A 27,706-nucleotide genomic window follows, 5' to 3' on the forward strand; every position below is an offset into this window, starting at 1 on the left:
TCTAAAACTTCATTCAAAACAACTCTGTTAAGAGTGTATTGTGACAGCTGTCACAGTAGTGTACATTTTTTTAAAAACTTATCAACTTGGTGAATTTTTGTAGAGCCATTTTAATATTGAAGATGGAAGGGGGAAAAGCAACATTTCAGCATATTATGCTTTATTATTTCAAGAAAGGTTAAAAACACAACTAAAATGCAAGGAAAAAAAAAAGATTTGTGAAATGTATGGAGAAGGTGCCATTACTAACTATACAAGTCAAAAGTGTTTTGCCAAATTTCTTGCTGGAGATTTCTCACTGGACAATTCTCCATGGTTGGGAGGCCAGTTGAAGTTAATAGTGATCAAATTGAGAGATTAACTGAGAACAATCAATGTTATACCATGCAGGGAGATAGCCAACACACTCAAAATATCCATATCAAGCACTGAAAATCATTTGCACCAGCTTGATTATGTTACTCACTTTGATGGCTGGGTTCCATGTAAATTAAGTGAAAAAAACCTTCTTGACTGTGTTTCCACATGCGATTCTTTAGTGAAACGTAATGAAAACTCTCCATTTAAAAAAAAAACAAAACTGTGATGGATGATGAGAAGTGGGCACAATACTGTGGACTGCACAAGATGATGGGACAAGTGGAATAAACCACCAACAACCACACCAAACGCCAGTGTTCATTCAAAGACAATGATGTATGGTGGGACTGGAAAGGAGTCCTTTATGAGTTCCTTCTAGAAAACCAATTAATTCCAACAAGTACTACTTTCAATTAGATCAACTGAAGACGGTATGTGATGAAAGCATCCAGGATTAGTCAACAGAAAACACATAATAGTCCATCAGGATACTGCAAGACCTTTGATTTGACAACCAGTCAAAACTGTCACACCTTGGCTGGGAAGTTCTGATTCATCCACCATATTCACCAGACATTGCACCTTCAGATATGCATTTATTTTGGTCTTTACAAAATTCTCTTAATGGAATAAATTTCAATTCCCAGAAGACTCTAAAATTTGACACCTGGAAGAGTTCTTTGCTCAAAATGATAAAAAGTTTTAGGAAGAAGGAATTATAAAGTTGCCTGAAAAATGGCAGAATGTAGTAGAACAAAATGCTGAATAGATTGTTTATTTTAATCAAGAACTTCATTGAACAATGTATCTTTTATTTGTACTTAAAACACCAAATGGCAACCCACTCCAGTACTCTTGCCTGGAAAATCCCATGGATGGAGGAGCCTGGTAGGCTGCAGTCCATGGGGTTGCTAAGAGTCAGATACGACTGAGCATCTTCACTTTCACTTTTCACTTTCATGCACTGGAGAAGGAAATGGCAACCCACTCCACTGTTCTTGCCTGGAGAATCCCAGGGACGGGGAGCCTGGTGGGCTGCTGTCTATGGGGTCACACAGAGTCGGACACAACTGAAGCAACTTAGCAGCAAAACACCAAAAGAGTTTTTTTTGCCAATCCAATATTTCTTTATTTAGGATAAGGCTCCCAGGAAGCTAAGTCTGATGTTCTATCACAGCTAAATTATCTTAAAGTTATAAAAGGTATATATAACTCACTCTTTTCTTTGTATCTGATTTTTTTTAATTTCTATTAACTAGTATTCACATCCTATTAAAAGTCACCTCAAATCTTATTTTTAAGAAGAAACAGTAAAAAAGGAAAAAGGAAAAGAAAGGTTAAACTAAACAGACAGGGATCTTAATAAATAATTATATCATACGGTGAAAAAATAGAAGAAAAAAATGTTAAGGCTGCCTTTGAATTATCATTTGAAAAGATCCCCAAACAGATCCACAAAATGCTAGAAAGTCACAAAGAAAACTAACAGCCTACATACAGAAGCTGAATGACATAAACAATCCAGGCAAAAGAAGGCCTATGTGCTTCAGCTCACTTGTTCACCAGATCAAAGGTAGGCCTACTTATAGACTAGGAAAGTAGGACCTCAAATATTTGTTCTTTGCCCTCTCCTGAGCTTACAACAGTTCTTATTCTTAGCACAAAGTAGATGCTCATGTGTGTAGTTATATCTAATATCTAAAGCTAAAAGAAGATATAATCTAGACTTTATATTATCGACCAAAAATTTACCTTAAATCCTTGCTCCTACATGGTGAGCAGACGCTATAGGAGAAGCAGTACAGTGCAGACAAAAACTGTACCCCATAAACTGATACACTGGAACCTTTTCACCTTGTATACAATTCAAAGAATAAACACTCTATTCTCAATACTAGTTTATAATCCAATGCATGGCAGAAGACAGCAACTTAAAACGTGGAACTTTGTTTTGTCCTTTTAAGGTATGATAAATAGGGCTAAATTAATTTATCAAGTATATGCTGAGAATCTATTATGTCTTAAATACTATGCTATGAAAATAATGGATGGAAACACTATAAAATCCAACCAATGATACACTACACCAGAGTCGCATAAAAGAAAATTACACAATCATGAAAATGGTGTCTTTTTATGCAGAAATGGAAAACAACTAATAATTAAAAGAGAACAAAGTTAGGAACAATTTTTTTTTAAATGGGAAGTATATACTCATATATACACACAGGCTTAAGAACAGACTAGAAACACACACATAAAAATATTAGCAGTAATTATCTTTGTGGTTAAACTGCATGTGATTTTTACTTTCTATTTCACACCTCTCCTTATGTCACACACATATATTCCCAAGCAATTCAAGAGAGGAAGAATACAGCCTTTTCAAGAGATGATGCTATAGCATTAGACACCCAGAGGCCAAAAAAATATCCTTGACTTAAATCTCATACCTTATAAAAAAAAAAAAAACTGGATTCAAAATGGATTACAGATTTAAATGTAAAATGATAAACCTTTCAGAAAAACACATGAGAAAATTTTCAGAATATAAGGATAAGCAAAGTGTATTAAGCACAAACCATAAAGAGTGATAAATTCGACCTCGTGAAACTAAAACCTTCTGCTCTGCAAAAGACTTGGTTAAAAAAAAAAAAAAGACAAGCTACAGAACGAGGGGAAAAATATTTACAAACCACATATTAAAAAAAGATCAGTTCTAGAATTATAAAGAACTCTCAAAATTCCATGGTAAAAAATAAACCCAATTAGAAAGTGGACAAAAATCATGGACACTGCACTGAAGAAATAAACAGATGATGAATAGTCACATGGAAGATATTCAACATCATTTGCTATTAGGTTAAAAGTAACATATGATGAGATACCATTACGTACCAAAAAAGAATGGCTAAGACAAAAATAGTAAGAAAGGAAGAAATAGTAACACCATCAAATACTGGTTTTAAAAAAAGTGGAAAAAAACTGGATCTCTCATACACTGCTGCTAAGAATAATGCAAAGCAGTATGGCCACTCTGGAAAACATGCTGACAGCTTCTTATAAAATTAAAACAACACATTAATTACACTTTTTGACATTTATCCCAGAAAAATGAGAATTTACCTTCACGGAAAAAACCATACACAAATACTCATAGCAACTTTATTCATAACAGCCCAAAACTGGAAACAACCTAGATGTCCTTCAATGTGAAATGGTTTTACAAACTGGTAGTGCTTTCAAACCGTGGTGCTAAAGAAGACTCTTGAGAGACAGTCTTCTCTCCAAAGAAGGAGAAGGACGCAAGGAGATCAAACCAGTCAGTCCTGAAGGAGATCAACCCTGAATATTCACTGGAAGGACAGATGCTGAAGCTTCAATACTTTGGCCACCTGATGCGAAGAACTCACTCACTGGAAAAGACACTGATGCTGAGAAAGACTGAGGACAGGAGGAGAAAGGGATGACACAGGATGAGATGACTGGTCGGCATCACTGACTCAACGAACATGAGTTTGAACAAACTCTGGGAGACAGTGAAGGACAAGGAAGCCTGGTGTGCTGCAGTCCACAGGGTCACAAAGAATCGTACAAGACTGAACAACTGATCAACAACAGGGCATCCATACTGTGGAATACCACTCAGCAATAAAAATCAATGAGTTATTGCTATAAGCAACAAGGCTGATGAATTCTCCAGGGAATTAGGCAATCGGCCAATCCCAAAAGTTATATATGATTCCACTTACGCAGTTTTGAAAAGACAAAAATGGAGGGAGAGGAATGGGAGGAGGAAGTCATTGTAATAATAAAAGGGTGACAACAACAGAGATTCCTGTGACAATGGATCTATTTTGTATCCTATCAACTTCAAAATCCTAGTTGTGGTACCATAATATAATTCTTGAAGATACTGCCTCAAGGGGAAAATCTCACTATATTATTTTGTATAACTGCAGGTGAATTTATAGTTGTTTCAAAATAAAAGGCTTAATTCAAAGAGAAGCCTGAAAAACAGTATCTATAAACTAGGGGAAGAGAGAAGAACACTAGCATTTTTACTTTGATTTTAAAAAGAAACAATTTAGTTAAGCAAATCAAAATATCCAAAAATAATAGAAAACAATACGAAACAGTCCATATTATTTAAGCTAAACCCTTGTTAAAAGTTACAAATCCAAACTACACTCTTGAAAGAAAAAAAGGGGCAAAACTTCCCAACAATGGATTTGGCAATGAGTTACTGGCTATGACACCAAAAGCAGAGGCAATAAAGGAAAAATCAGACAACTGGATTTTATAAAAATTAAAAAAGGTTTGTGCCTCAAGTCACTATCAACAGAAAAAAAGGCAACCCACAAAATGAGACAAAGTGTCTGCAAATCATGTATCTGGATAAGGGATTAACATCCAGAATACAGAGCACTCTTAAAGTTCAACAACAGAACAACATGATTCAAAAATGGACAAAGACATTTCTCCGAAGAAAACATACATAATAAGCACTTGGAACTATGTACAATATTGCTGTCATTAAGGAAATGTAAATCAAAAAGATGAGATACCATCTTCACACACATTAGGATGGCTACCATCCAAAAAACAAAATAAAACAGAAAGTAGTGCTGAAAAGGATGTACTGAAATTAAACCTCTTTTTAGACCACTTGGGCTCTGCTGGCAGAAATGTAAAATAGTACAACCAACTGTGGAAAATATGGCAGTTAATCAAAAACCTAAAAATGGAATTATTATATGTTCCAACAATTCTTTTCTGGGTATACACCCAGAAGAACTGAAAGCAGGGTCTCCCAGGAGGGGGTGGGGTTAGTGAGTAGGAAGGAAGGATTTAGTTTGGGGGAATCTAATGCACAGCACTGTGATTGACTATAATTGACAAACACTATATACTTGAAAATTGCTAGAGTGGGTCTTAAATACACAACAAGGAAAAGGTAATTACATGAGGTGATGGAGGTATTAGCTAACTCCAAGATGGTAGCCATATTACAATATATGTGTATCAAATCAAAACACTTACATGTTAATTACATCTCAGTAAAGCTGGGGGAGGGACAGGGAAGATGAGAACTGAAAGAAGGCAAAAATAAACATTTGGCAAATTTTTTAAAAATAGTGCTCTTCTACAGAGACTATTTCAGAACGTATCTAGGAAAATTCTGATATAAAGGAAAGCCACAGAGTCAGGGAACTTGGATTTTTTTTGGTGCCAAGTGGTTTGTGGGATCTTAGTTTCCTAACCAGGGGCTGAACCTGGGCCCACACCAGTGACAGCACCCCTGGACTGCCAGAGATTTCCCTAGATTTATTTTTTCAATCTCATTATGTCAGTAATAAACTACATGACCTCTAGGATTTCATCCCCTCCTCTGGACCAAAAGTTTCCTCTTCTGTTAAAGATAAAAGAACGGTTACCTAGATTAGACTGTTTCTAACCCACTTTCAGTGATAAAATCCACTGAATCTAAGGGCAATATCACCATTTTGGGGATGTCTTTTATGTACACCAAATTACCTATTAGACACATATTTTAAGAAAGGATTAGATCAAGGTCATTGATATATGAAACTAACAAAAATAAACCCAACGGCAGGGGTCCCCAACCCCTGGGCATGACTGGTACTGGTCCGTGGCCCATTAAGAATCAGGCCACACAGCAGGAGGTGAGCAGCAGGCTGCTCCCCATCACTCAAGTTATCACCTGAGCTCTGCCTCCTATCAGATCAGTGGCAGCATTAGATTCTCACAGGACCACAAATCCTACTCTAAACTATGCATTCAAGGGGTCTATGCTGCATGCTCCTTTTGAGGATCCAATGCCTGATGATCTGAGGTGCTGAGGTGGAGGTGAGTCACTCTGGGGAGCGACTGCAAATATGGATATCAGCAGCAGAGAGGTTTGACTGCACAGAGACCATAATAAATCAATAGCTTGCAGACTCTTATCAAAATTTTATCCACAAACGGTAAGTCACAACTGAGCTGCATGTGGTGGCAGACTTTATAGTGGCAAGTGAGTTGATGTACTTCGATTATACAGCTACATCGGGTGGCAGGCTTTAAGTCAGAATCCAACACTTATTTTGTGCACACGTGGCCTGCCAGTTATTTACCATTTCTGTCCATGCCTCTCTCCTGCACTGCATACTTATCCCAGTCACAGTTTTTGTCAGCCCACAAGCTAACTCTAGCCAAAATGAGCAAAACACAAACAAAGCTTCTTTGAAAAGAAGGAAAGATCCGATGATGAGACAGCAAAAGACTCTAAGACTGCCAACAAAAAGAAAGTTGGATTTAAAAGGAAAATACCAAGAGTCCTACTTAACTGTGGGTTCACTGCAACAGGTGATTCGCATTCTCCAAGCTCCTTTGACTAATATTCGGTGACCAGCTATCCAACAAAGCCATGAAACCTTCAAAACTGCTTCACCACATGGAGACCAAGCACTCTGCATTAAAAGACAAGCCTCTGGAGTTTTTCAAACATAAAAAATGTGAATACGAAGAACTTCTCAAAATAAAGAAACATGAACATGATGAACAGAAGCAAGTACCAAAGTCCACCTCTTCATCAATTGCGTCTACACTGAGAGCATCATTCTTAGTGCCTAACCGCCTCATTAAAGCAAAGAAGCTTTTACTATTAGCGAAGGGAACTCTTTAGGAGAGGCTGCAGTTGAAAAGGTGGCATGCGTTCCTCTTATGGCTAGCACCGTTAACTAGATGGACAGATGAAACAGCAGGGGATGCTGAGGCACAACTGTTAGAGAGAATTAATGAGTCACTGTGGTAAGCAATCCAGGGTGACAAGTCTACCGATGTTGACAAGGAAACAACACTTGTTTCTATGAGCTGTATTTTCAGGAGGATGTGCATGAGGATATGTTACATGCACTTTTGTTGCCAACAACATCACAGTTGCAGAGTCTTTGAATGGTTAGATATCAGGAAAACTGAATGGGTCATTCTGTGTCAGCATATGCACGGACTGACCAGTTGCCATGACTAGACGGTTACTCAGGTCAAAGACGGAGCTTCAGAATGAGAGTCTATGCACTGTGTCATCCATAGAGAAATGCTGACTAGCCAAAAAATGTCACCTGAACTTAACATTTTGCAAGATGTGATTAAAATTGTCAACCACCTTAAAGAATATGCCCTTAACTCACGTCTGTTCATGCAGCTCTGAGGACATGGATGCAGGGCACACACATCTTCTCTTATACACAGAAGTGAGATGGCGTTCTAGAGGCCAGAGTTTCTAAATTACGAGAGTCACTCCAGAGATTTCTTTTAGAAAAACGGTCACCACTGCAGCACATTTCAGTCACAAAAAATGGGTCGCAGAACTTGCCTGTGTGACACTTTCAACCTGCTCAATGGACCCTGTCACTTCAGGGGAGAACAGATGTTCCAGTCGGCAGATGAAGTGGCTGCACTTAAAGCCAAACTGGAATTATGGGCGATGAGTGGACATTGGGATTTTTCACGTTTCAAACATTAGTAGCGATTTTGAAAGAGACAGCCTGGGCCTTCTTTCTCCCAGGTCACGTATCACCTATGTCAGCTTTCAAAATAGTTTGAGCATTACTTCTCAACCACAAACGACCCGAATACTGGAAAAGAATGGATCCACAACCTATTTGTGAATGAGGCAGGTGAACTGACTTTGTCCAAGCTAGAAAAGATCAACTGCTGCAGATTGCAAATAACAGTGGTCCTACAAGTATGAGACGACTTCAAATCTCCATCCACTCTAGATTAAAGTCAAGGCAGAATATCCTTAGATTGCCACAAAAGCACAGAAAAGCCTGCTTCCATTTTCAACATCCTATCTTTGTGAAGCAGGATTTTCTGCAGTGACAGCAACCGAAACGAGATTACAGAGTAGACTGGACAAAGCCTGGACACACTTCTGTGTCACTGTCTCCCGTCACCCCCAGATGGGACCGTCTAGCTGCAGTAAAACAACCTCAGGGAACCCACTGACTCTGCATTATGGTGACTTGTACAATAATTTCATCATATAGCACAACTTAATAGTAACAGAAATGAAGTAAGTGCACGATAAGTGTAATGCCTTGAATCACCCTGAAACCACCCTGCCCCGGCCTCCAGTCTATAGAAAAATTGTGTTCCAGGAAACTGGTCCCTGGGGCCAAAAAGGTTGGGGGCTGCTGCCCTAGGGTGCAGTAAGCAGTGGCAAAGATCTCTTGGGAAACATTTACTATGTGTATAAACTACAAAGCTGGAGTTTAATATTATAATCAAATAAAGGACCAAAATAACTATCATTAAAAGATATACATAATTACTACTGTGCATCACAGTAACATACTAAGAGTTCAAGGGAAATGTTTATAAGTAGTAGCATTTTTCCCAGAAATAAATCAAAAAGCAGTCAAGGAAAAACAATATTCAAGAAGCCATTCTCATACCACTGAAGTTACCGTCAACAGGCAATTAAAGGGCAGAACAGTGATAGAAGAAACCAACTTCTACTTAAATCAACCTGAAGAGTTGATTAGCAAGTTTTCTTGTTCCCTTTCCCATTCCCTCAGTCAGACAATGCTAGAGGAAAAAAGCGTAGTATGATTAAATGCAAACTCCTAGGCAATAATAAAAATCCCCCTTTCAAAGATTAATCAGACTGCTATCCTAATCTTGGAGGATGATCTCAAGCAATGAAAGAAAATGAGGGGAGAATTTCACAGTTAAAAAGATAGGTTATTAATTATGAAACATGAGAATATATAATTTAATAATTTATTATTCAATTTTTTAAAAAGTGCTATTACTGGTTCATTTATAATTATATACCTAGAAGATCCAAGCATACCATCTAAAAATCTACTAGTGATTTTTTAAAGTCTTCAGTAGAATGCAGTAGATAATAAACATGAGAAATCAATCTCCTTCTATTTAAGTATCCAGATAAGAATACAATTAAAGAAATAGCCCCATTCACAGCAACGGCAGTTCTCACCTTCCCCTCAAGTATTTTGGAAATAAGCTTAACAACAACAACAAAAACCAACATAATTCCTCACAGTATTACACATACTAATAAAAAAAAAAAAGCCACTGGATGTAACAAGAAGAAAATCATAAAATCAACTGAAGAGCATAAATGTTAAATAAATGGAAATTTTACTTTCTTAGAAAGAGCTATGCTATTCCAATGGTATCAATTACTTTTTAAACTAATCTATAAATTCAAGCATTCTCAATCAAGACACACACAAGAAGTATTTTTTAGAACTTAATGATTCAAGTCCACCTGGCAAATTTTTTCAAAAGTAGAGTAATAACTAACACTTCCAGATATTAATACTATAATGGGGGAGGGGAGAATCAAGATAGCATAAGATTAAAAAATAAATAAATAAATAACAAAGAAAACCTTGATACAGATTAAGTGTATTTGGGAATTTACTATTGATTAAGGTAGAATTTTTAGAAGTAAAAAGATGATTTATTCAACAAATGGTGTTACACCTGGCTAGAAATGTGGAGAGAATCAATCTAGACAATTACTTCACTTCTTAAGCCAAAGTAAGAAAACAAGTTATTATTTTTATAATCCTGGCATCAATCCTTCCTAGAATACCATTAAACCCAAAAATGCATAAAAACTGACAAACTTGACTATATTAAAATTTAAACTACTATACAGCAAACAACACAACCAAAGTGTATAAACAGCAAATCAACTAAATTCATGTAGAAAACAAAACACATACAAATACGTAGTATTTCTAAAATAATTTTTACACTTAACTTGGCAGACACAATCAGTAAATAGCAATCTGACTCCAAAGCCTAAATTATACATAAGCCATACTACACTGCCGGTCTCAGATTTATACAAATATTTTAGGATAGCTAATATCCAATTTGTTCAAGAATGTTTATAGTAAGGTACTCTCATATACTATTGGTGAAGTATAAATGGATACAAACTCTTCAGAGAGAATCAATCAATTTCAACTACACATACAGCAAATGTACTTTTGGTAATTATCCACCAGAAAAAAAAAACTATATATATATATATATATACATATATATATACATATACATATACATATACATATATATACACACACACCAGTGAAAAAACTTACATACAAGGAATACAAGAATAGGGGCTTCTCTGAGGGCTCAGGGGTAAAGAATGTACCTGCCAATGCAGGAGACAAGGGTTCAATCCCTGATCTGAGAAGATCCCACATGCTGCGGAACAACTAAGCCCACGTGCCCCAACTACTGAGCCGGTACTCTGAAGGCCAGGAGCCGCAAATACTGAGCCCATGTGCTGCAAGTACTGAAGCCTGGGCGCCCAGAGCCTATGCTCCACAACAAGGAAAGCCGCCACACTGAGATCCCATGCCCCTCAACTAGAGAGTACCCCCTGCTTGCCTCAACCACAGAAAAGCCTGCGCAATGACGAAGACCCAGCACAGCCAAAAATAAGTGTAATTATTTTTTAAAAGAGTATAAGAATAAACTTATATTTCATACAGCACTGTCATGAATATGAAATAAAATTCGTATTTATGCCAAGAAAAATTTAAACATAAAAATTTTCTCTACCCTTTAGTCTCCTCTGTGCGTTGTATATCCTCATTTTGCATTGACCAAACCTCCCCTATCAACAGGCATACCTGCTCAACCATAAACAGCAACATTCTCCTGGACATCCAATGGCTAAGAATCAGCCTGACAATGCAGGGGGACACTGGTTTGATTCCTGGTCCAGGAAGATTCCACACACCACGGGGCAACTAAACCCATGGGCTGCAACCACTGAAGCCTGCAAGCCGGAGAGACTGTGCCTGGCAACCAGACGAGCCCCCACCGTGAGAAGCCCATGCACTGCAGCCAGAGAGCAGCCTCCACTCGCCACAGTTAGAGAAAGCTCATGCAGAGCATGGAGAAGGAAATGGCAACCCACTCCAGCGTTCTTGCCTGGAGAATCCCAGGGACGGCGGAGCCTGAAGCTTCGGACACGACTGAAGCGACTTAGCAGCAGCATGCACAGCAATGAAGACCCAGTGTAGCCAAAAAACACACCATTCTCCCAACAACAGGACAACTCAAAGGATACTATTCCTTCTTGATCTTATAAAGGGTCACATGACCCACCACAATGGTGCTTAAATCTGGATTATGTAAACTGCCAATAATACTTCATTTAATGTACAGCCGCTGTCTCAAAATAGCTTATATAAAGCATGTGTTGACTTCTAATGGGCGGGACAGTTCTCAGAGCTTTCTGAGATGCTCTTTCTGGGTTATAGTCCTTAAATTTGGCGCGAATAAAATTTTCCAATTCTTAGACCAACTGATTAATTTTTCATCAACATGGGAAACAACCTAGAAATGTTAATGCTAATTAACATATATACATACATACCTACTATAATCTCTTACATTGAAATATTTCATCTTCCATTTTATCTAAAGATACTTAGACATGCACATATATGTACACTTACATGTTAGAATACATATAGAAGTCTTCAGAAGAACACACAACACACTGAGAATCCCTGGGAGACGGAAGTATATGGAATTTTCACCTTCTATACTATAAAATTTCTGTATTTTATCAACAATAAAAAAAATTAAGGTAAAAGTCTCTCACTGCTTATACCTTGTCCAGCCCTCCAAGCCTGAAAAGTGTTAATTGCTCGGTTGTGTCCGACTCTTTTGAGACCTCACGGACTATAGTCCACCAGGCTCCTCTATGGAACTTTCCAGGCATGAATACTAGAATGGGCTGTCATTTCCTTCTCCAGGGATCTTCCCGACCCAGGGATCAAACCTGGGTCTCCTGCATTGCAGGTAGATTCTTCACCATCTGAGCCACTAGGGAAGCCCTACCCTGAAGTATTTTACTCTACCCATACCTAAAAGACAGAACGGATAGAAATGGTACTCATTTTGGTAATCAAGTTCAAAGAGATAAAGAAGACAGACAGACTCAAAGAGTTTCTAGTTTAGGAACAGTTTTCAAAAGAAAGAGCAGACAGGACATTATGTTGCTATCAGGTATCTCTGATGGGTTGAACTGCATCTACTATACACACGCTAATATTCTGCAGTTAGCCCCAGGACAATCAACTAAATCTTTTAAAGTCTCCAGAGATTAACAGGGCACCCAAAGAATCCATTTGTTGCTGCCAGGATCCTTATCTTTTCCTAGAAGACTAAGAATAAATCTATTCTAGTCACAAAATAATATCCCAATATACCTCTAAAATCACTTCCATAATCTTCAGAGATGGGGCTAGTCAAACTAACTTATTCTAGACTAGGTGATAACCATGGCAAGGAGATTCATTTTGAGATTACAGGTTTCCTGTGTTAGCCCTAACACAAATGACACAACTTTCTCTCACCCCACCCCACAGGATTCTAGAATTGGTCTACTGGTCTACAGATTGAAATTCCAAGGACACAATTATCAAGAAGGTAAGGTAAGGTAATTCCAAACTTTGGAATTATGTAAAAATAAAACTTTCATATGGAAAAACACAGTTGCACCAAAATCACTGCATTCATACTAAAATCAAGCCCCAACATCATCTCCACAAGTAACCTATTACACTATAAAAGTACTGATTCATTCCATCCCCCTTTCATACAGTAACCTGGAATTACTAAGGAATATTTCACCTAGTGTATTTTACAATGTGCTACATTTTAGAATTTTATTCCTTTATAAATACTTCAAAAATTAACTGAACTACAGGGCCTTGTAGCTAAAAATGTCTGTCTTATCAAATGCTTACCTCATTTCACTCACCAAAAAAGTACAGAAACAAAACTAGTTCTCACTAGCAGAGAAAGGTTACAAATATGGAAAGGGAAAACACTAGAGTGAACTCTTGGTGCTAGACTAGAACTGGCAGTATCATTGTGAAATCAGTCTGTTTTTACAGAAACATAGATATGAATGTGTATGTGTGCACACATAAAAATATTCCCTAGTTCTACATTCTAAGAAGGCCAGGAGCAGCAACACCCTAAGAGCAGCAAGTACAAGAAGTGCCCTGATTTTGGCTTCTAAGTACCACTTTCCACTAAAAATAACTGAAGCAGCAGGTTTGAAGGTAAGTCTGGAACAGCATATTGCACTAAATACAAAAAAAAGTGCTCAAAGAAGGAAGAAGGAAAATACAAGTATGTCAAAAGAAAATAAACCAGTTGAAGGGGTTCTCACCAGCAAAATCAACAAGAATTTGAGCATCACAATAAATGATAATGGAGTATAAATCAGTGAATATAACAGGTAATCATGAATAGATAGATGTAAATAAATTAAAAATCTGATGAGGAACAAAATATTTACATAGTTTCAATACTCAGTCCCAAAATATTTAATAATTACAAATGAAGAAGGAGTACCTTGACATAGATGTCTAGCAGTTACAATCTTAATTACATAACCAATTCCTATCAGTAATGGAACAACTGAAATTGCTTGCCACCTAATAAGATACAAGAATCCAAAATCACTTCCATGATAATCCTGTCATGAAACTCTAATCAAAATCTAATTAAAATGTCAGAAAAATGCAAATTAAGGTTTATTTTTAAAAACAGATCTATAACCTTTAAAGTATCAAATCCCCTGAAAGTAAAGATTAATTAAAATTGTTCCAGATTAAACAAGACTAAAGAATATAACTAAATGTAATGTACGATTCTAAACTGGATACTTTTAATCTAAAAGACATTAGAGTGACTTGTCAAACTGAGACGTTAGTAATGGAGTATTAACTTCCTAATTTTGATAGTTATGATGTTATTATGTAGGAGAATGCCCTTATTTGTAGGAAATAAGCATTATTTAGAAGTGATGAGGCATCAGGTTGACAAGAACAAAAAAGTTATTTGCACTATGCTTCCAACTTATCTGTGTATCTGTCATTGTTTCAAATTTTAAAATATGAAAAAAATTACCAAAAAAACCCCTGGATAGGAGGGTGATTGGGGGAGAATCATCCACATCACGGGAAACATGTACACATACGGCTGAGTCCCTTCCCTGCTCACCTAAACTACAACCACACTGTTAATCAGCTGTACTCCAACATAAAATAAAAAGTTTCAAGTTTGGAGGGAAAAAAAATGCTTTCCAAGAGTCTGCCAATTCCCAAAGCACGGACTTTTACGCTACAGCAATAAACAAACTTATTTCTCATTGCCAAAAATATGTTGATTGCAATGGTTCCTATTGTGATTAATAAAGATGTGTTTAAAATTTATAAAAAGCCAAAAAATATCTATCAGTTCAGTTCAGTCGCTCAGTCGTGTCCGACTCTTTGCAATCCCATGAATCGCAGCACGCCAGGCCTCCCTATCCATCACCAACTCCTGGAGTTCACTCAGATTCATGTCCATCAAGTCGGTGATGCCATCCAGCCATCTCATCCTCTGTCGCCCCCTTCTCCTCCTGCCCTCAGTCCCTCCCAGCATCAGGGTCTTTTCCAATGAGTCAACTCTTCGCATGAGGTGACCAAAGTATTGGAGTTTCAGCTTTAGCATCAGTCCTTCCAATGAACACCCAGGACTGATCTCCTTTAGGATTAACTGGTTGGATCTCCTTGCAGTCCAAGGGACTCTCAAGAGTCTTCTCCAACACCACAGTTCAAAAGCATCAATTCTTCGGCACTCAGCTTTCTTCACAGTCCAACTCTCACATCCACACACGACCACTGGAAAAATCATAGCCTTGACTAGATGGACCTTTGTTGGCAAAGTAAAAACCTAGGAGCAGTACATCTTCAGATAAGAACAGAAAGGAATTTGCACAAAAGAAAAAGTGGATTGGGACATGGAGTTGGTGGGGGGGTAGGGTAGACAACAAGCACATTTGAAGAACCAGATACACAAAACAAGCATAAAGTGGGATCTCCAAAAAGGGTAAGTTTTCATAGCAAGAAGAATTGGGAGAAGTGTGTCCTGGGCAGTGAGCCAGGTAATAAAACCACAGTAGAAGAGCTGCATGGCTAAGGCCTCCAGCCATGGAGCTCTCTCTATAATGTGGGAGATACGACACTTGGACAGTTTAACTGTGAAAAGAGGGGAATATTATCTCCCGAGGGACAGGAAATACATGTAAGAGGACAAGCTACCCTAAGGAGAAACCCATTAGCTAAACAGACCAAAGACAGAAGAACAGGGACTCTCTTGGCCTGGGGAAATACTTAAATGACCAATACGGTATAGTCTGGACTGCAATATAAAACTTTGAAAAATCTAACATCTGAGGAAAAACCAAAAGCATGATATAAATTCCAAGCACAACAGGTACAAACTTCTTATATTTTTAATGGAGCAAAAACAAGATAATGTAAAAGTAATATGTATCTTGACTGGGTTCAATCCCTGGGTCAGGAAGATCCCCTGGCAGAGGAAATGGCAACCCACTCTAGTACTCTTGCCTGGAAAATCCCAAGGACAGAGAAGCCTTGCAGGCTATAGTCCATGGGGTCACAAAGAGACAGACACAACTGACCACATGTGCGTGCGCGCGCGCGCACACACACACACACACACTATATATATATATATATATATATATATATATATATATATATATATAGCAGAGATTCAAATACATGTCGACCAAAAATAACACTAAAAAATGAAAATCAATTCCTATTAAAAAAAAAAAAGCAAGAGTTCTTAGAAACTCTACTTTTCTTCCCCAAAAGTAATGAAATAATTTAAAAGAACTGAAGACCAAATTAATGAACTAAACAATCAAGCCAGAGGAGTCTCCCAGAATGGGGGTGGGGGGAGGGAATCAAATAACAAGAGCTCCACAATCCCAACATCCACCTAAGTTCTCAAAGTGTGAGCAATGGACCAGGGAAGTCCTGAGACATGTTCAAGGAATTTTCAAGGTCTAAACTATTTCATCCTAATATTAAAATATCATTTACCCCCACTATACTGACAGCAATGGTAGGTAAAATCTCTAGTATCTTAGCACAAAGGCAGTGATATTAAGCTAGACTAGCAGCATTATATACTCACAGATTTCTTTTCAAACACTTAAGGATATCATTAATGAAGCAGTAAAAAAAATAACTTTTTTAAAATTTGACCATTCGGCATGGATCAAATTTGGACCATCAGCAGTAAAAGCATAGAGTCCTAACCAATGGACTGTCACAGAATTTCCCCTCCAAGAAAATAATAATTTTATTAATTCTCAACTCTTCAATATGTGTCTTCTTCATATTCTGTAGAGAACTGGCAATCTTGAGGAAAAGGACTTAGACTTAAAAAGTAAATTAGCCTTTTTTTTTTTTAATGAAACAACATTTTGACCTTAAAGAGAATGAGAAACTATGGTTATACAGATTTAGGAATTTGGCAGACATTTTCTCAAAAATAAACTAAGTAAACCTGTAACTTCAAGGGGAGAACACTGACAGTATTTGTTACCAATGATTAGTATTTGAGCTTCCAAGTGAAAATTTAAAATTGTGGAAAACTTATATCTGCCACCCTGAGCTTGACAGCTTCATATTAATGAGATCACTTGTGACATTAGCAACTTTTCTGGTTTTATTACTGCAAAATGAAATGTGTCAACTTTTGGGGAAAAAAATGTATTAACTCAACAAACCAATATTTCCCAAACAACCAATACATGGTGTTACAAAATCGTAAACAGGTAAAAGATTCATTCTTGTTTCAGGACAAGAAATGGAAATTCATTGATATGATTTCAGATTCAACACTGCAGGTCTCCTTTAAAAAACTACCACTTGCCAAGTTTTGGCTAAAATACCTTTCCAACCATATGTCTGTATGATACCGGATTTTCTTCATATACTTCAACCAAAACAGTATACTGCAAGATTGAATGCTGAAGCAGATACGAAAATCAAACTGTTTTCTATTCAACCAGACACAAGAGCCTTACAATACATATAATAATGCCACTATTTGTTTTGGGAAACAGTTATATTTTTGTTAAAAGTGTTACACTAACACACAATGATTTAATTAATTTGTAAAACTCTGTAATACAGGAAATAAAATAAATATAACCCATGTAAACTAAAGCTCTGTGGGATTCTCAGCAAATTTTAAGAGTAAAGGGATCCTAAGAATAAAAAGTTTGAAAACAGCTGCTTTAGGGCTAATTACTATTACTTGTAATTTTACTATGCTATAACTTAGTGAATCCTCCTAATGACAAATAAAATGTATACAGCACTCTTCCCTAAAGCAAGCTGAGACTATTCTTTAAATTTTTTATTTTTATACAATTTTTAAAGGTTACTTTCCATTTAGTTACTACAAAACATGGGCTACATTGCTTGCAATGTGAGACTATTCTGTTTTCTAAGTTAGTCTTTTTTCTACTTTTCTATTCTCTCATTGTATCATAGTCCCTAGCTTCATGATGTTGTCAATGTGCTTTCTCACCTCTTCTAGTACATGAAAGGCAAGAAACAGCTCAGTATAATCAAAAACAAATGCGCTGTGAATAAGGACTCCCCTATGAATGAAGCCCCCAGATTTTATTACATCTATTTTGATTACTTAAATCTTAATTATTTTCAAATTTTTATACCACATTCTATCGGTAAATAATCTCCAGATAAGTAGAATCTTCTTTTTATTAACTTAATTTTTAGATATTCTTTTCTACTGTCTCATACACTGTCAATTATAAAGCCTGGCATGGCCTTCATCCAATGGTACCTGGAAAAATTTGAAGTGAGAAGAGTAAAATAAGTGATAGAATTTCATGCTATTTCATAACAAGATAAAATAAGGCAATTTCAAAAATTTAGACATTGACAAATAAGATACCTAATCTGAGAAGAAGGAAAGGAACAAATAGAGAAGGGAGATACAGAAGTATAAGCTTTAGCGCTGTAAGAGGCCAAAAGCGTAAGAAAGCAAGAAGGTAAAGGGGGTTAATAAACATAAGAATACATAATAACATGATATTACCTTAACAGAGGTAATTTTAGGGATATTGAAGAGTAAAAAGAAATGAGGAAACAAAGTAAAATTAAAATATACCGAGGAGTATTAGGTTAAATACTGGCATGTAAATTGAGTGGGAATGAAAAGGGATGTTGAAAGTTCAGTGGAACTGACCAAATAAATGTCTCCTACTCATCTTTTAAACAATTTTTGAAGTGGTCAGCATAAACTGGTAAAGTTCAGAAATGGGAGACGAGCAAAATATAATTATAAAACAGAAGCTGAACATGGAGAGAATAGGGGAAGTAAATGAAGCTAACTATAAAAATAGGAAGATAAAGGAATTAGAGAAGAATGCTGAGTAAAGCTGGATTTCTCCTTTACAATTAGGAAACAAGACAGAAAAAGTTAAAAGTTAAATCTGAAAAAAATGGGTGTACTACTATTCAAGTGATTTCAGGCACAAAAAAATAAAAAATAATAGGGAGTAAAATCACAGAAAAAGTGGAAAGCAGAAATGCTGAGCTTATTTCCTTAGACAATTCGAAAGTAGGTATTATAGAGCGTAATTCACACACAGATTTTTTTCATGGTAAATAGTGTGCATTCAAAAACTGAATAATTTCTTATGAAGAACTAAACACAAGTACAATATATGTTATCAGGAAAGGAAAAGAGAAAGGCTTCTTTAGGAATTTATAACACAGGTATTCCCTACCCCCCAAAGAAACACGACGTGATAGAGAAATGGATGAGCAAAGGTAATAGTCAAAATAAAAGTTCAGTCAACAAAGTCTGTTTAAAGACAATCTAGATAAGTAGCAATTATAAAAGGAAAAATTACTTTCCTATCCAACATTACTAAAATCTGCATTAGCCCAAATACTTTATAAACACTGCCATAATCTATTTCTAAACCAAAAACAACTTAAGCTCTAAACTGTGTCATCTATAAGCAACTATTTAAAATAAATGGCCAAATATGCACCTAATTTTCTGAAATTTTCATGTCTTTCTTATAGTAAGGTGTTGTTTCTACCAGGAGCTCAATACCAATATCACTAAAATAGCTGAATTTTAGAGATTTACCAACAATACATATGAAATATCACTAATTATAGTTACCACTTTATTAAGAAAAAACATGCAATAAAAAATTTGCTTTCTGTATCTGAACCTCTGTAAGCTTTTAAGACACGAAAAAATTTGTAATAGTTTGTTCTCAAACATCAGGCAGACTTCCTAATATAATATTTGAATCCATTAGTTGAAAGATTAAGTTTATCACCATGGAAAACTCTTAAGTACCTTCAATAAGCAGTGCCATTCAGTGTGCATTTTGTTCAGACACCTTGGAATTACTCTAGATTTGCCAATTTAATCCAAGAAAACTCTTAGAATATTAAGAACATCCAAATTTTAAAGCCATTTTAAAATATTTTAATTATTTTTTTTAATCTTTTTAAACCACTGTCACATTTTAAACAAGATTTTGAAAAATATAGTTTGATAATAAATTAAAACCTAAAATTCATTTAAGTTAATTCAACACCAAACTAAGTCTGCATTTAAACATACTATTGCTCCCCCAAGGGAAAAAGAAAAATCAAGAACTGTATCTAAAAACAGGGATGTAAGTATTTTCCAGGGCTATAATACTTTTTATAAGTAAAATTTACTAATGCAGAGAAACATATTTGCAAAGTGATAGCTCTCTATAAAAGACTTGCTCTATTAAGGCTTTGTTGCTCTGAAGCCAAGTATAAACCATATAAGGAGACTGAAGTTCAATGCCATTTATTTTGTTCCCCTCTTTCAGCTGCCCAAGAATAACCTCTTTCGTTGCCTAATGATATGTTCCAAAATCATAAAGCAGATCAGTTAACTACTTTAAATTTCCTGATAAAGTTACTTTGACTTAACAGGAATTACCTGATGGTTCACAAATCTTAGCAACAATTTAAAAAAATTTTAAAGGCGTTCTAGAGATTAAGCTTTAGGGAAAAAATTCAAAAGAGATGAAAGATTGCCATTTTGAAATGTATTTGTGAAATAATTTGATCTAGTCCTTCATGACCTAACTTTTCTCTCCTTTGAACTAAAGAAAGCCAACTATTCTTTCTTGAGGTAGCATGGGCAATTAAACATACATTTATATTTAAGATATACCTACCAACTAAATACCATACTTATTTAATATTTATTCAAAAGCATAGTATAATCTTTCACCTCCCTTTACCACAAAAGTACAAACGGAAAAAAACCAACCTTAAAAAGACACATTAAAACACCACTGAAGAAACCGTTTCGTGTTTGCTCCGACCAAAACTGGTTTGATCTATAAAGACTACCGATTGGTTCAGAAGTGTTTGTATTTATGACTGACTGGTGGAATGTCTCCCATGCTTCAATAACCCCTGCCACCACCGTAGATACTCATCACCTCTGAGGCGGCCAAAACATTCGGGCCAACACAAAAATGTAAATACTGTACTATTCCAAAAGCACAGATGTTTATCACAATCACTGTGATGCCCATGAAAATTGTTGTAAGCGTTTTACTTTCCTTTCTCTGTGTCCTGTTCTGAACTGCACCTAAGTCCCAACAAACCAAACTACTTCACAGGTGTTTACGTGTGTTTTTAATCGTAACACTCTTTATCGACAATACTTCCTCCCTCCTTTTTCTTTCTACTCTCAGTAACAAGAAAAATCTAGCCGACAGTTGTTTTCAACTAATTAACCAAACAAGTATTATCAAGTTCTAAATGTCTGAAAGGAACAAGTTATTGAAGAAATCTATTTATTACCCACCTAGAAAAACGACTGAGAATGGCAAAGGTTTCTGTTTTATAAAACCCAATGAAATATATCCATAAAGACTGCTACTAAAAACAAATCTATATAGATACAATTAAACGCAAAGGCCAAGTAATCGGTAACCGTATAAACAAATGTGGCAGCCATCTCAGCAGCAGCAAATCGCTCCCCGCAGTGACCTAACTTTCTTCAAAACAAAAGTTGCCAGGTTCAGCAACTTAATGAATCAGAAACATACACAGGGTATATGTTCCAGGAATCTAAGACTTCTGGACCTTGTGCCAAACAAAGGCACTCTTCCTTCGGATTGCTTAAAACTTTTCGTCCCACCTCATTCTTACAACCTCTTCTAAAATAACCAAAGAGGGAGTAACATCTTACTATTCAGCACCTAAAACACTATCCCGTTCGACATCAGAAAAGGAGAATTTAGGGGAACTTGAGAAAAAAACCGAAAAACACTAAAGTTTCCTCTCTTTTCTGGCCCGGGAGCTTTGTGGCTCGTAGACACTTCTCGTGAAATTTACCTTTCGGTCGGGCAGTGTCTCAAGGCAGCTTTTTCAAGGCTTCGCCTGACATGATTTCCTTCCCTTCATTAGTCACTTCGGATCCAGCCCAATTTCACTCTCCGGTGAGAGCGGATGTGGAGTGGCCTCCCGCAGAAGGAAGAGTAGGTGGCTTTGGTGGGGGCTGGGACGCGCGGGCTGGTTTCCCGGTCTCGAGTTTTGCAGGAGTTTCCCAGCCCCAACTAGGATCTCCGCCGAAAAAAAAACTTTTCACTCGTGACACCGCCCGGAATTACCGTGCGAAACTCACTTCCTGCCTTGGCGAACAGCAGGATCCAGCTCGGTCCAGGGGAACCCGGAAAACCAGCTCCCGGCGCGCCGGGGAGGGGGAGGGGAGGGGGCGTCCGCCCCGAGCCTGGGACTCCGGGCGACCCGCGCGCCCCGATACCCGACGGCTGCCGAAGGCGGCCGGCGGGGGCGAAGACGTCGCCGCGGCGCTGGGAGAGCCGCGGTCGCGCTAGGCCGCCACCTCCTCCTCGCCGCCGCCCCCGGAGCCGGGCGGCGGGGTTATTGTCTCGATAGAGCCTGCCGCGCCCTTCGCCTGCGCCGCCGCCGCCGCCGCGGCCGCCCCGAGCCGGAGCCGAGGGGCCGGGCTGGCTCGATGGCGGCCCCCTCCCCGGGCCGTCCGTCGGGCTGTCCGTCCTTCCGTCCGTCCCTCCCCGCCTTCCCTCCTCGCCCTCGAGCCCTCTTCTCCTCCTCCTCCCGTTTTCCCGCCGCCGCCCCCTCGCGCCCCTCCTCGTTCTTCTTCCCAGGCGGCGGTGGCTCCCCCGGGAAGCGCAAAGGCTGAGGGCAGGCGGCGGCTTCGTCTCCTCAGGAGCTCGCGGGGCCGCGGCAGGGGCCGAGGCTGCGTCCCGCGCCGCCGCGCCACATTCACTCGAGCGAGAGACTGCGAGGGGCGGGGAGGGGAGGGAGGGAGCGGAGAGAAAGGAGGAGGAAGGGGGCTGGGGCGCTGGGGAGTCACTGCCTCACAGGCCGCGGCGGCAACAGCGCCACCGCCCCGGCGGCGAGGGGGGAAGAGCAGCGCGCGGCGGCGGCGGCTCCGCGGCGGGGGCGGGGCGGCCTCCCGCGGGCTTCGCCCCAACCGCCAACAGCCGGGCTGGAGGCCGGCGCGAGCCAGTCACCGCGCGCGGGGGCGGTGCGGGCCGACGTCTGCGGCGGGAGGCGGCGGGGGGCGGCGGGCCGGGGACCGGGGGGCGGGGCTGGTGGCCGCCGGGGGTTCGCTGGTGAGGCCCGCTGCAGCCCAGGCCTCAGAGGCCTGCTGCCGCTACCCGGCTGCCCAAGGTGGGGGACTCCGACGAAGTGGAGCCCGGCTTGCCCGGTGCCCAGCTTGGGAGACCGAGAGTCTCCAGGCCTCCTCCACCCCGGCCGATTGAGTTTCTTTGTACGACAGTGATCGGTTCAAGTCCAACCCCGATTTCAAGGCTGCAGGTATCTCTTTCAACTGCAGCACTCCAACTTCCTCTAATGGCACGCTCGGTTTGCAGGAAACCACAGCGGCAGCTCGGAGAAGCTTCCCACGCCGGCCCTTGCTCCGAGCTTGCTCGCTCAGCAACGCAGCTCCTCCGAGTCTCAGCCTCACACCGGTGGGGAGACAAAGCTGGCCCTGGGACGGGGGAAAATGGCCCGCGAAATTGCCTCAAGATAATGCCTTTGTTAGAGGAAATATTGGATACACTCCGATACGCGACGTAGGCTTCCAACCCTGGAGGTTTCGGTCGTGCAGTCGTTGAATTTCGCTGGCCCTAGTGATTCAGCCTGGCAGCGTTTGCGTTTATTGCGGAGAGAGCTGCTTAGGCATTCTATCAACACATATGGCATAAAACGCCTCAACCATAACATTGCACAGTTTTTGCAGTTACTGCCTTACATATGTTAACAGACAAGACGGCCTTGTTTTACCCCGAGAAGGAACGCAATAGATACAAAACAAACCATTCCCCGCCCCCAGTCTCTGCTGTACTTAACAGCGTACGAGGATGGTAATTAGTCTAACTCTGTGTCCCTGAAGTCATTGCTTCAGTTCTTCCTTCTGTGTTCCAGAGATAATTATTTATAACCAAGTTTGAATAAAGAGCTGTATGCCCTACAGATGATTTTGGCTTGGATCCAAAGGAAGGAGTTGATAAAGTCCATCAAAGAATTATTTAGCAAAGTGAGTTGTACTCTAGTGACAAATACTTGAAATAACTCGGGAGACGTTCAAGACATTCTATGAGGGTGGGGAGCTATTAACTACTTCAGGACTACAAGAAGTAACAGACCTAGGGCCTTAGCCTAATAGCAGAAGTTGAAGGTTCACAGATAGTGCCAAAATGTTCAGGTTTATTCAGTGCTGAACTGAAGGTAAAAGCATTAAACTGGAAGTTAGGAAGAGAAACGGCAGCCGGGTATACTAGACCAAGCTAGTTATCCATTTTGGCCATTGTATAAAAGTTAGCGTATTATATAAGCTAATTTTAGTCATCACAAGAAAAATCTCCTACCCCACTTTCAAAAAGTGCTTTGAGTTTGCCCAGACTCAGTGGTAGAGCTCTCTCTCCTAAAGCAAGCCAGGATGGAGAGTCTCCCAGATCAGCGCAAGACTGGATGGCTTCTGGGATTCCAGTGTTGCATCTGGTCTCAGGTTGGTTCAAGACCTCTTTGAATGTGGCATCATAAATTCAGGTAGACCTAACTTCCCCTTCCCCGTCCCAATCCTCAACCTAAATAAACAGGACCAGCCCAGTCTGTGGGCTAGAACCTGCCCTGTCCCCCTAGCCCCCTTTTTTTTGTTTGTTTGTTTGTTTTAAACCTTAGACTCCTTAGACTCCCAATTTGAACCTATCTGGGCGATTACTATGTAGGCTTAGAAAAGTACCTATAACCCAAAACCCCTCCTACAATTCACCTGAAGTTTTGCCACTAGAGTTTAATCCCTTGAGTGGTTTATTTCTCTAGCACAAAGACATAATCCAGGGGAAAGGTAATATTTTAAGCCTTATTAGTCGTTTATACCAATTCATCAGATTGTTTCCCCAAAGCAGCTTTTGATGGAAGGGAATATAGAGATAGCATATGCTGATGCTGAGTAGGCAGGAGAGGGAAATGGGGTTTCATTCTTTGGGGCCATCCACAGAGTGGTAGAGACAATAAAGTGCCCCTCTCCCAGTTGATTGTTAAATAAGTCCAACTTACTCATACTGCTAGAATGAGCCCCAAAACACTGGCCTTAACAGAATGGAAGCCAGGACACACTAATGTTACCCATTTGGGACAGTTCCCTAGTGGTCCAGTAGTTAGGATTTGGCTCTTGCACTACATGGATCTGAGTTCCATCCCTGGTGGGGGAACTAAGATCCCACAAACCATGTGGTACAGACAAATTTAAATAAATTTTTTTAAAAAACCTATTTTGACATATTTCTTTAATAGCCCCTTTGCAAAGTTTCTTCAGCAGAAATTCACACAGAAAGGTGAAAAGACAGCCCTATGATCAGGGTACTCAAAAATAACAATTCATCTTTATTATTCATCAATGACTACTCCGTTCTAACTCATATGTGCAGCACATACAGAGAGAGCTAAATCTTCCGTTTGTTCTTTTTATACAAGGCACTTCTGTTCTGTGCTATACAGACTAGTTTGTTTTAAAAATCCTACTATAGTTTACCTAAGATGGACTTAACATTTCAATTTATGCTTAAAAGGAGAACTAAAACCCCACTTTAAATACGAATGCCTGTGATTCTGTAATAATTAACTGAACTCCAGAACCGCCGTAGAGAGTAAACTAATAAACATTTGTTGATAGCTCAATCTTCCCCATTTTGCTTCTCTAAATAATTCTCTGTGAAAGCAGGAATTCCTTCTTAGGGATTCCTCTTCCCAATGGCAGGGCTCAGGAAAGGTCTATCAGAGATAAGACACATATCTGAAGGAGAGCTGTAAGACCTTAAACGTTCCAGGGAATGCACATAGCCTGCATGTGGTGGCGGGGTGGAGGGGCTGGGGGAGATGCAGAAAGCCTACCCACTGTTTTAACATGAATTCCCCTGTCATTTCCCCCATGCCTGCCCAGCAGCTGTGCCAAAGCACTGTGGGCACAAAGTTAGCAGAAGGTGAGGAAAAGTTTAGGGTGCTCATTCTTCTTTTCTCCCGTTCTCAACAACTGTAAATAATTGGTTACCTAAAAACCAAAGTTTTTACCATAGCAGTTTCAGGAAAAATTAATTTTTGAGCTAGAATAGTGTTATACTTGGGGGAAAATATGTCTAGAAGCTTTAGATGAAGTAGATCAAAATGTATTATAACATGTATTTTTAGTAGGAACTACTTTCCTATTTTCACTTCCATCTTAGTGCCTAGATAGAGAGGGCAAGAGGTTAAGGTGGCAAGCGTGTGAGAAAGGACTTTGGGCTCAAAAGAGGAAGTACATACAGGAAGTAAAATTAAGAATTTTATAATATACAGGGAATGGAATCGTCCCTCCCATAGCATATTTCTTTCTTTCACACCTATTTTCAATAATATTCTATGAATCACAGGGAAGTCTGCCTCAACTTATGAAAAGTTTTGAAGTATTCCCCCCAATATATGCATGATAATTTTTTTCTATCTTATACATTTGGTAGCCTATTTTTTCAGACATCTACATTTTCAGATGTCTTATGAAATCTTTAAAAGTATGGAGAAAATAAATGGTGCATGGTGATTATTCTTGTGACCTCTGAAACAAGACTGCTTGAATTAGGAATGGCTACTGTATAACCTTGGCCAAGTTACTGAATGTCTATAAACATAAGCTTGAGCTCCCTCATCTCTAGAATGGGAACTATAATACTGTCTCATAGACTATTGGAAGGACTATGTAAGACAGTGCTCACAAATTGCTAGGCAGACTCAAACGTGTTAGCTGTTATTAGTAGTGCAATTAAAATACACTGATAATATTTGCCATGCTGCCCCCACTTCTAAGGTGACCATACAATGTATCATCCAACATAGAACACTTTTGAGAGTGAAAACAGACAATAATTACATGGGGACAAGAAATGTAAAACCAGGACTGTCCTGAGCCAACTGAGGCAAATAGTCACCTTAATAATTTCCAACTTTATTACCATGTTCTGATACACTTCCCCTCTCAGGTCTTCCCTGATATGAATCACAATCTGTTTCAATTATATCACAATATGCACACTTCTTTCTAAATGATAACAGTGTTAAGTCAACAAAAGAAAAGATTAAATACTGCTGCTTATTGTCCTTCCATGCAGGCTTTCACTTAATATTTCCTTTGAGTAGTGAAATTGCTGTTCTCCTACTCATTTAAGGCCACTTATAACTTTACATTTTTGTCTATGCATGTGTGCGTGCTGTCGCTTCAGTCACGTCTGACTCTTTGCCACTCCAGGGATTGTAGCCTGCCAGGCTCCTCTGTACATCATCCAGGCAAGAATACTGGAGTGGGTTGCCATTTCCTACTCCAGGGGATCTTTCCCACCTAGCAATCAAAGCTGTGTCTCCTGCTACTCCTACATCGCAGGCAGATTCTTTACCACTGAGCCACCAGGGAAGCCCTTTTTTTCTATAGTACTTAAAAAAATACTGTTTAACATCAAAAAAAAAAAAAAAAAAAGCCAGTACGTGGGTATTAAGCATAACTTGAGATGTAGGATAAGGCTAAATGCCCTGCTCTGAAATGCCAACTGTGTTTCATAAAACCTTGTTTTCATTTTTTAGTTAACCAGCAAATTATTCCTATATCAAAGTAAAACATCATATCTGTTTGTTGATGATGGCCATATAATCAGAATACTAAATAAATCTCACCTAAATCTAGCTTAGTCAGTATTTGAAAAATAATCTATCTCAATTGAATTTTCTATAATAATTCTGAATATACTTTAACTCATACTTTCTTCCTTTGGAAAGAAATTTATTTTCTGGGAATTGACTGCAACTATCCTTCAAAAATGCTGATC

At 38.9% G+C, this 27,706-nt stretch overlaps 1 protein-coding gene across 39 annotated transcripts in view; it reads right to left on the reverse strand.

Annotated features, from left to right (window-relative positions):
- Positions 1-22,255, reverse strand: part of ERBIN (erbb2 interacting protein) — a 127,533-nt gene extending 105,278 nt beyond the window's left edge. For all 39 annotated transcript variants that reach the window (XM_060400364.1, XM_060400381.1, XM_060400378.1 and 36 more), the window contains exon 1: positions 21,705-22,255. The gene's annotated coding sequence lies outside the window, so the exon portion shown is untranslated. The remainder of the gene's footprint in view (positions 1-21,704) is intronic.
- Between the last annotated feature and the right edge of the window lie 5,451 nt (positions 22,256-27,706).

Source organism: Ovis aries, chromosome 16, assembly GCF_016772045.2.
Source record: "Ovis aries strain OAR_USU_Benz2616 breed Rambouillet chromosome 16, ARS-UI_Ramb_v3.0, whole genome shotgun sequence".
Classification (NCBI taxonomy): Eukaryota; Metazoa; Chordata; class Mammalia; order Artiodactyla; family Bovidae; genus Ovis; species Ovis aries.